Consider the following 11,092-nt stretch of genomic DNA (forward strand, 5'->3'; position numbering starts at 1 on the left):
AGAGAGGATAGAGAGAGACCTGAATTAGAATTAGAAGGGCATTAACTTAGTGCCGGTCCGCAGGTTCGGAGGGGTGAGCTGGAAACGGTCTTAATTTTTAATGTTTTATATGTAAAATGGCCACTCTCTCAACTCAAACCTGAGCTCTTGCTTTTGTGCCGGTCTCGCTTACATAGGATCCGAAGGGCTGAAAACAGTCTTAATTTTTAATTTTTTATGCATTGGCCACTTTCTGGACGTGAACTTGCACTCTTGCTTTTGTGCTTGCTACCCGAGTGTTTTACCATCACACTAAGTGATGCCCCCTAGAGAGATCACTAAACTCATTAATAACAAGAGAAATAGCACTGGTAAGTGAAAATAACAATAAATTTTTTTAAGAAGCAAAAATTGATATATAAAGAGAGATAAATAATGGGAAAAATCAAAGTGGGGGATGATAGTAGGATTTTTCCTCTTTAAAAAAGTTACTAGGTTATGGAGATACCCCCAACATTTGGATTCGCTCCACTTTTTTCCTTCTTACTATCCAATATTAATATTACTTTTTAGCCTTTTTTCTCTTCTCCTTTTTCCATCTTTTTGCTCTACTTTTTATTAATCTTAATCATATAAATATAATTGGTATAAATCCTAATAGAGTACTCCTTAAATTGGAAATGCCTAGACCACCTTTACATTTTGCATGGCTTTATTTGATGGATTCCTTGGAGGCTAGTGAATTTTGTATTTTCCTTTGATTAGGAATATAGAGTCCAAATACTATGTTTTGGAAGAATATTTCCATTCAAGATGATGGAAATTTAGCAAAATTGTAATATATTTGTGAGAATATTTCCAATAAAACTTGTTTCCTACTTTTGGGAAATACCGATTTTAAGTGGCATTTTCTATGATTGATTATAAATAAAAGAGTCCATAAAGAAGAGAGAGAGTTTGCCTTTTTTGAGGGTATGTTGACATCCATAAAACCATGGCTTTCTTCTCATAATTAGCAAACATTTTTCTTGCTTTCAAATAACTTTGATGATGTTTGTTTCAGGAAAAGTATACAATGAGACTATTTTACTTTTAGTACAAGGTAGTTATAATTAATTTCAATCGTTGGATGTGAAGTTGGGTGGCTGCATTTATTCTTATTGACCAAACTCAAAATTGAAAATAAATTTTTTTGAACTTTGTGACACACCCAAGCTATCAGATTTCAACAGTTGTAAATACCAAATATAAGTAGTCTCATTATGTATAAAACTTTTTAATCCTGAAAAAAAAATCCCTAATCCTCGGCTTAGTCTTAGATATTTTAGTTTGGGTGTGGGGAGGTCAAGGTTCGACCCTTTAAAATTTGTTGTAAAAAAAAGCGAATATATCTTAGGCTGAAGGGTGGATATATTTTTTTGGGTGAGGGAGGTCGCGAGTTCGAACACTTAAAATTTGTCCCTAAAAAAGCCTAAACAACTTAACCTAGTACTTACTTTTTTATCTGTCTAGATATATCAGTTTGGGTGAGAGAGGTAAGGGTTCATGCGTTTGAAATTTATTTCAAAATGCCCAGCAAGTTAGGTTTAGCTTAAAAAAAGAAACAGGACGTGATAAGGGCAATTTTGTAAATAATGTACAATGTGTTTCACACTTAAAATGAATATAAATAGGTTTAAGATCTCTTAGTTATATACTAAATGCAGCAAGCCTTGATTAATAGTTACCATTAATTATGATTGATCCGTTATTTGCATTAAATGATTAGTCACTTTGTTCATAGACTTAAAGGAACGTACCCTATGGGGAACGGAATCGTTCTCCTTTTAAGGTTATTATTATCAGTTGTTTGTTTGTTATTAAGTTTGTAATAGTCAAATGATAATATACTCCTTCAAGAGTATACAGTCTATTTACTCCATCGGGTAAAATCCTACTTGGGATTAATGTTTAGGACCCAAATTTTGGGGATATAATATCTTTAACATATAAATTAACTTCAATAAAAAGAATTTCCTAACTTCACCCTCCAAGAACTTGAAAAAAACAATGTCACGAGGTTGAATAGAAACCGTATAGTATTTAGTAATAGGTGGACTTTTGATAACAAAGTTTTGGAAGTGGATTTGATCAAAAGAAAAATTATGCAATTGGTGTAGAGTTGGTTCTATGTGGTGTAGAGTTGGTTCTATGTGACAAAAGAAAGGTTTTGAGTAACCAAAGTGGATGTGGAGATTAATCTGCATAACTTGATGCTTCAGAATGTGTCGAACGTTAGACCAAAGGCAGATGGACCCCTCTTGTATTGGGATATCAAACTTAATTTTGATGGGAGCTCTTTAGGAAATCCAGGCCCTTCTGGGGTTGGACGAATTTTTCGCATTGCTGATGGAGAGGTGTTATTTTGTTTTGCTGGATCATGTGGGGAGGTAACGGCTAATGAGGAGGAATAGATTGCATTAGAATGTACAATTCGACTTTTACAACAGAAAAACATCATGATGCCACATTTTGATGATGCCACATTTTGTAGAGGAGGATTCATTGAATGTGATTAATTGGTATAAAAAGATGTCCAGATCGCCTTGGAGGTTGAGGAGGAAATGGCTAGATACTATAGATATATGTGATAGTCTACAATCTGTTTTTAGCATGTGTATAGAGAAGCTAATGACATTGCTGACAGTTTGGCAAATGAGGGGTGTCTTTACATCAGGCATTTATTTCAGATGTTTTTCCATTCTGACTGGTTGTAACTTTTGATTGATTAATAAGCATGAGTAACATCGTCAAAAAAAAAACCATACAGTATTTAGTGGGTGACTATAAGCATTAGAAAACTCAATTTTTTTTTATAATAATTATATAGAGATTGTTACCAATTGTTTAGATTGGAAAAATCTGACCAAAAGAGTAGAAGAGTAGAAGTGAACTATACTCTTGAGGGGGCATAGTATACCTGCTCTTTAAAATAATGTAATCATTAACTTGCAAGATTTTTATTCCCACCCATGTTTTGAGTGGCAGTAGAAAAAATATGGTTGTAGAAAGTAAAAACATTAATGCAAATAGAAGTCAATGAGTCTTGTTGTTGCAATTAAGGTGCCAATGGTTATGCACCTTGTGTTTCGATGAACCTTTGATTTTTTTTTTTAAAGTTGTTTATTTCAAAGGAATAAGCTTTAAGGAAAAAGTTTATATAAGGTTGCAACCTTAAAATGTAGAATTATATATGCATATAAAAAATCCATCAGAAAAGGTTGTTTTGGTGTTAAAAAACCTTCTAATTGATCATCTCGACAACGAGATGTATGGATATAAAAAAATATATATATTGAGTTCCAGAAATAGTGCATCTTGCAGCACATTATCTAGACCGTCCATTTTCAAGATTTTTATATATTTATAGATCTACTTGATTGTAACTATTTCTTGAGTTTAAAATTTTATAATTAGTTGTGAAAATAGATTTTAAGACAATCCTAATATTTTTTTACACCAAAATTATATGTTATGATAAAATTTGGATATGCGCCTTAATTGGATTGTTTAAGGTTACAAATTTATAGAAACCACACCCTAAGCTTAAATAAGGCATCAACTATGTACATAAGGTTCACTTTAAAAACCCACAGGAAAAATGATGTTTCGGCACTGAAAAAAAATATATCCTCAAATTGGTCATCATTACCTTGAGAAGTGTGAATACAAAAATAAAAAACATTCAAGTTTTAAAAATAATGCATCTTGTAACTATCATATAGATGGTCTATTTACAAGATTTTAGAGTGTTATAGATCAAATCCATAAGGACATTTTCGAAGCTTTAAATTTCATAGTTATGGGTAGAAATTGACTTTTGGACTACCATAAGGGTTTTTGGCAATAGAATTGCATCTTCCAGCACAATATAGAGGTAAGTTGATTAGTTAAGGTTAATACCTTTTGTAAATGACATTTATTTTTATTTTTTTTTAGTACGAAGAAGTCACAATCATTTTTAGCCATTAGATGTGAGATTCAATAGATGAAAATACGTCACAATATTCGAAAAATTTTATTTTGGACTTTGTGCTCAAACAATGACACATTCTCAACCACCCAATTTCAAATTTAACGAGCAATGATGATTGGGACCTCTTTGTATCAAAAGTAAGTGGTCTTGTCATATACATTTCTTTTGTAAATTGGCCACTATTTTTAAATATTGGGACCTCTTTGTATTAAAAGTAAGTGGTGTCGTCATACACATTTCCTTTATAAATTGGTCGCTCTTTCTAAATATGGGTTTCAATTATATGAATATTTTGGACTTATGTATTTCAAGAGAAATGTGGATGTCTCAATTTCTCATGTTATAGTACATGTGACCTTAGGGTGTTATACCCATATTTTTTTAAGGAAACTTTTATAAGAAAAAATGTTTTAAATATTAATTATTTAACATTTTCTCCATTTTAAACCATTCCAACTCATGATCATTTGTCCATTGATAGAGTAAAGTGGTGGACTATGATTCTTGTAGCCAACCTCAAATAGTTGGAAAAACTCTATAGCGATGATGATCACACATTTTAAACCATTCGACTCATGATCATATGTCTTTGATTTTAAATCAAAATGTATGGTAAGATGTCAAATATTTAATCTTTTTAGATGATTTATGATAAATTACTCTATTTTAAAATTCAAGAAAAAAAAGTAGGTCCCCAACATAAGGATTTCGAAATACCTTCATTTCACTAGGTATAAAAAGGCACTCATAAAATTCACGTGCTTTACATAATAAGACTTGGGCACTTAATGCCTTATTTGATTACTTAACACACCCCAAGATTCATGGGTATTTCAAGAAAACCTGCGCAAAGATACCTTATTTTAAAAAAAGGAAGCCGTTTTTTTCTAGAGGGGCAATATCATCAATTGTCCCATATCGAACTTGGAAACAAAACGTTGGTCTTAGGAAAAGTAACTAGGATTAAAAGGGTCCAGCTGGCGTACGGATGCATAAGTAGGTGTAGCGGTAACGTGCACTTTCAAATTTTATAATGGTATATAATTTTGATGTAAATTTTTTTTAAGATTTTTTTAAAATTTATTTTTATATTTAATTATAAATTTAAAAAATAATTAAAATCAAGTAGATTTATAAACATATGAAAATCTTGAAAATGGACAGTGCAGATAATATATTGTAAAATGCACTATTTTTACATTTAAAATCTTTTTATTTTTTATAGTCATACATCTCGATGTCCGGACGATCAATCAAAGGGTTTTTCAACCTTAAAACTACCTTTTCCAATGGATTTTTGAGGGGCAACCTTAGTGCACTTGTAAAAAAATATAAAAAATATGACTAACTTAAATAAATTTAGTCATAGCTTGGTCATTTTTTTTATTTTAAAATTTTGGCACTTTTTAAAATGGGAGATGGTGACAATTTTGAGCTCCCCAAATTTGGGTTGAATCGAGTGTATAAAAAAGAAAACTGAAATACAATATACACTTTTAAAAGTGGGCCTTGAAAATATAATATATATGACTATTTTAAAATTATGTGAATAAAATATAAATTCTCTTTACTAGGATTACTATTGCTATCTTACTATTTGGATACACTTTTGGTGAGTCACCAGACTCACCTATCACTGTGCAGTCCCTTGTTTATGATCTCTAAAAATAGATGTCAAAATAATGCTACATCTACTAAAAGTTAAAATGGTTGGTGGAAAAAAATAATTAAAAAAATTATATTTATATTTTCGAAAAAAAATAAAAAATTCAAATTCAAATTATTGTAATGATTGAGATTATCGTGTCCTAAAATTTTGAATAAAAAATACATCTTTAAAATATAATTAGGAGGGAGACCCTCCAGCACCACCAAATATTTTATTATTATTATTATTATTATTGTAAAAAACATAATGAGAGGTGGTTCCTTTATCCGAAAAAAAAAATGGCCCTACTCTAAGACCAACATGGCACATGCCCTCTCCCATTGAGAGAGAATCTGGCATCATCAAATACGTTTTGGTTGGCCAAGTGGACCCCACCCAATCTCCCTTCCCATATCCTTGCTCTACTTTTTCAGCCGCCTAATACCATCACTACCCCCACTCTTTTTACTTTACTCACACTACCCACCCCTGGACCTGTGGCCCCCACTCTCTCTTGGGCTTTGTTGGGGCCCACAAAACACCCCCATAACGCAATTATCTTGGGCCCACATGAACACAAAAACCTCAAGTAAGAGACTAGTGGGTCCCAGTCTTGCCCAGACGCCAAGAAAACTTTATTCTAGTGTTTTAAAAAATTAAAATTTTTATCAAATTAGAGCTATAATTTTAACTATTTGAAATCTTATCTTTTCTCAACTATTTCAAAACGATGGGCCTTCTGAAATTAAATTAAACAGAGTTAAAATTAGTGTTTTAAGATTTAGATCGGATGGGTCCATCGTCTACCCCACATAACAGTGTAGGAAAAATTAAACCGGAATAGTTAATCGGATATGGGCTGAAAATGGTTCAACCTGCCTAACCGAGCAATTCCCAGGTAGTCAAAATAGTTTAAAATAATACAAAAAAATTTAATAAAATATAAAAATTATATCTAAAGCATGATTAAACAAAGCACACCCAAATAAAGTTGAAATTAATGGAAAAATGGGTTTTAAAGAATCGATTTGTGCCCATGTGTATTTTTGAATTTTTAAAAGTATAAAAATAAGTATTAATGACCACTTTTTTTTTCAATCTTTGCCAAAATGATGAAAACATTAAAAAATATATTACAAATAAAATCCCTTTTTTTGGGGTTTTATATAATTTTTTTAAAAATATCCGATTGGTTCATCAAAACCGGCTGAAACCGAAACCGAAACCGTCCAGTGGCCAGTTCCAATTAATCGGGCAGCTAGAATTTGAACCGCCTGATTTTTCCTACGCTGCCACATATTCATGTCAGATCTTGGAGATGAATTGGTAAAAAAATGTGGATCTAGAAATATATTAAAAATAAAAAATAAAATAAGGGTTTTTCGTTTGGGGGTGGGGTTTTTTATTTTTATTATTTATATTTTTTTGAGCAGGTCGTAAGAAAACATTAGATAAATTTCAAAAAATAAAAAAGTTTTTAGGGGGGATTGTGCGATGCCAATAACTTCCTAAAATCAAACTAGTGTATCAAACTGGCCACCCACTGGTCTCGAGCCGGTTTGGAACTGCTTAAGCCGGCTCACTCATTCTTTGGGTTATTTTTCCCCTTTTTTTTCTATGATTTTATTTTTATTTTTTTAAAAAGAAAACTAGTGGGAGCCATGCAAAATCCTTAAGGCTTACGCCTAGATTGGTCATCGACCGGTTCTGAACTGGCTTGAGCAGTTTTGAGCCAGCTCACCTATTTTTAAAAGGAAAATAGTTTGATAGAAAATACTTTGATGGGGTTGCGACCCTATCAAAATAAGTAATGCATCACCTTATAACTCATCGAAAATTTCATTTCAAGAATTGAAATGCCTTTATATTGATCATCTCAGCTTGAACCTTATGGTTCTAAAAAAAAAAAGAAAGAATTTTATGCACTAAAAATAGTGTATATTATAACAATTTTTCCAGACTGTCCATCGGGCCCTAAAAGTAAGTGTTCATAGATCCACAGGATTTGTACTATTTTTTGAGTTTCAAATTTTATTGTTAGTGTAGAAAATTGATTTTAGAGCCATTATGGAGATTTATGTTGCTGAAAGTGCTTTTCGGATGAGGATTCGAGGTGAGACTTTATCTTGGTTTCATAAATCGTAGGCATTATAGAAACTTCATCCTATTTAAAATATTTTTGATTTAATATCGAAAATCCATTGTATCATCACCATCGAACCGGGGCCTACCATTTGAGTTATGTGCTGTAATTGGTGGTCCAAATATCTCCCCATCACCAATTCACCAACTTAAGAGTGATGGATATTCCTGAATATGGATTTGCCCCAGTCATGAGGATTAGAGTTCTTTGACAAACTCTCTGTTTTGACAAGAATATTATTTCACAAACTCTTAACCCTAGCCTATCCACCAATTATCACCCAATGGAAATCCCCAAACCCTACCAAACCTTGAGTCTTGGCCCACTTGAGCTCATACTTCAGCTTGAGCCCAATAGGTCCCACAAAGGGCCCTCAAAAGTTTTAGACTCTAGCCAACTTAGGCAAGACCTAGTTTCTTAAACCCTAGCCCCTATTCCTTCAAGGTGGGTCCCACAATTGAAACCCCAGAGCATTTCCTCCAATATGGGGCCCCCTCCTTTTGTCAAAACTCAAATTTCCATTCGTAATACTCTGGAAAACTCATGAGACATATAAGAGTGAGACAAATACATTGGAAGACAATTGTCATTGTCTAAAGATTGTTCCTTGTGTTGGCCATTGCCATGTGAAATGATCATTTTGTGGCTTTTAGTGGATGTGAGTATTTCATTTTTGAATTTTGATGGATCAGTGGCGTAATCATTAGCTTTCTTTGTTGGTTCTTAGGAATTGAATTGTCAACTTGCTCATCAAACTCAAGGGAGATGGTCTTTTTTTAGTATTAGGTCACAATTATTTTTAGCCATTAAGTGTAATATCTCATTGACCTTATTTTAATTTACATAAGTGCATATGACATGCTCCTATGTATATTATTCATTTATTCCCTCGTGTGCAAGGCTTGCTTTGGAGTACTTATGCATTTAAGTAACAAAAGTGAGCATGTAGAGCGTGCTCCCACGTGTATGTGATTGTGGCTTTTTATTTTTAAGTAATTCAGTGGAGAATATATGCGTCTACTCATTTTTTAAATGATTAGTTTTTCGAAGTTGATGTTGGGATTGGAGAGTAGGATGTGTGATGAAAGTATGAAAAATGCTACCACAGTACCACCACGACCCAAGCCCTTTCCCATTGTGGCTTTCATCTACCAATACCATATTATATTATACTATGCCAACTTATGATACATAGTTTTGGAAGAGAAGGTACATTCTTCAATTTAAACTTCCGGTTGCCAAGAATTGAGCACCAAAGTTATTCACTTTGCCACATACACTGACATAAAAGTAGGAGGCTCAAGATTGAGGATCCAAGGTAATATGAGAATATAACTAAAACATAAACTATTCATGCCATAATAATGCAAAGATATATGTGGTTTACCTCAAAAGTGCTACATCCACTATATCCACACGACCACAATAAAAGTCAAAATAGCAGATTTTCGGACATAGAGTTTATGCTTTTAATCTTTGACAAAACCCCGTCGAGTAACCATTTGAGACCTACTCTCCTTACCAGCATTGCCCATCAATCTCATAACTCTATTCCACAGTTAAACTATCGTGCAAGAGGAGACTTATCTCTATTATGCAGTTAAACCACTGTTCAAGAAGAGAATTTTGATAGCAACTAAGACTTTCTCTCACTAAAGTAAAATACCTAAAATCTTTATGAGAACTACTTCTCTACAAGAAACCAACCTCTCAATCTATGGGAGGCATCATTCTAACGTTTCTCTCCATATGAAGCTCTTTTCTCTCTAAGGGGCTCTCTAAGAGGTCATTCTATAGGAAGCGTTCTTCCCTCTAAGGGGAGATTTTGTTTCTTAAGCACAGGAAGCCCCTGCCTCTCTATCTCTTGAGGAAGCCACATTTCCCATATGGTGACTTAAAGTAGGCAAACCTATTCTTTCCTTGTTCATTATATATATATATATATATATATATATATATATATATATATATATATATATATATATATATATATATATATATATATATATATATATATATATATATATATATATATATATATATATATATATATATATATATATATATATATATATATATCCCAATTAATTGGGATAAGACTTGGATAACGATGATATATAAATGGCCCCATTCATATATATAATGATGAACCATATTTTAATAAAAGATATAAAAAATTTCTCATAGATATTACATATATATAAAAAATGAAGAGATATACCCAAGAGTACTAATCTTTTTGGATTTCCATTTTCTTTAAGAATTTCATTAATATTAGTCTCAATCCCACGTAAAATGAGATTTTCTTTATATGGGTGATTTTGGATATCATTATATCCAACACCAATGGGTCAGGTGCCCCAGCCTAGCCCGACCATAGAAAACTAGGGTTTGGGCCACAAATGTGACCCGAGGGTCGAGCCAAGGCCAAACCACTTGGCTTGAGGGTAGGGCTTAGGCTGTGCCATGACAAAACTATTCCGGTTTGGCCTAGCCCAACCTTTTTTTCTTCATATTTTTATTTTATTTTATTTTTTAATTTTATTTGGCATGACTAAGCCTTGATAGGGCCAGGGCGTCTTTGGCTTGGTCATGGCCGGGCCGCAGGGGTGGCCCACCCTAGGCCAGCCCATTGCCAACCCTAGCAATCAGGACAATATATACTAAAAGATCTTGTGCTTTTTTGAGAGCATATATTACCCATTTATTCCAGTAGGTAAAACCCATAATTTAAGACCTTTAGGGATGTAACATCTTCAACCATATTTCTAATCTCAAAAAAAAAAAACAAAAACCCATATCCCTAATCGCACTCTCTAAAATAATTTCTGAAGATCGACCAGGCGTCCAATTTTTGGAAGGACTTAATATAACCACCAACTTTATTTTTGTTTCAAATATAAATTATCAACAAAAGGTGAATTTCACATGCACAAAAATATCACTATCAATTCCCCAATGTAGTCTAAACACTACCTTAAGCTTCCATCTAACTCAAAAATACCTCAACTTACCCATATACACATGTGGGTTGTGTGTGCATGCATTCATGTATGTTTGCATACGTGTGGATGTGGATATCTAAATAATTATAGAACGATTTTCTATTGCTTTTTCTTCAATTTCTTTTTTAGCTCTCCATGTGAAAATAATTTTTTCCTAACCCACCTACCTTAACTAATAAAATAAACCTAAACATACTATTTGTGTTCATACGTGTGTTTATAACTTTATACACACCCATACGATATATAAATATGGATGCTATACCCTCATATATGCATGTACAGGAAGGTACATACGTATG

This window comes from Amborella trichopoda, chromosome 1 (assembly GCF_054954075.1).
Source record: "Amborella trichopoda isolate Santa Cruz 75 chromosome 1, AtrichopodaSantaCruz75HAP2 v2.0, whole genome shotgun sequence".
Classification (NCBI taxonomy): domain Eukaryota; kingdom Viridiplantae; phylum Streptophyta; class Magnoliopsida; order Amborellales; family Amborellaceae; genus Amborella; species Amborella trichopoda.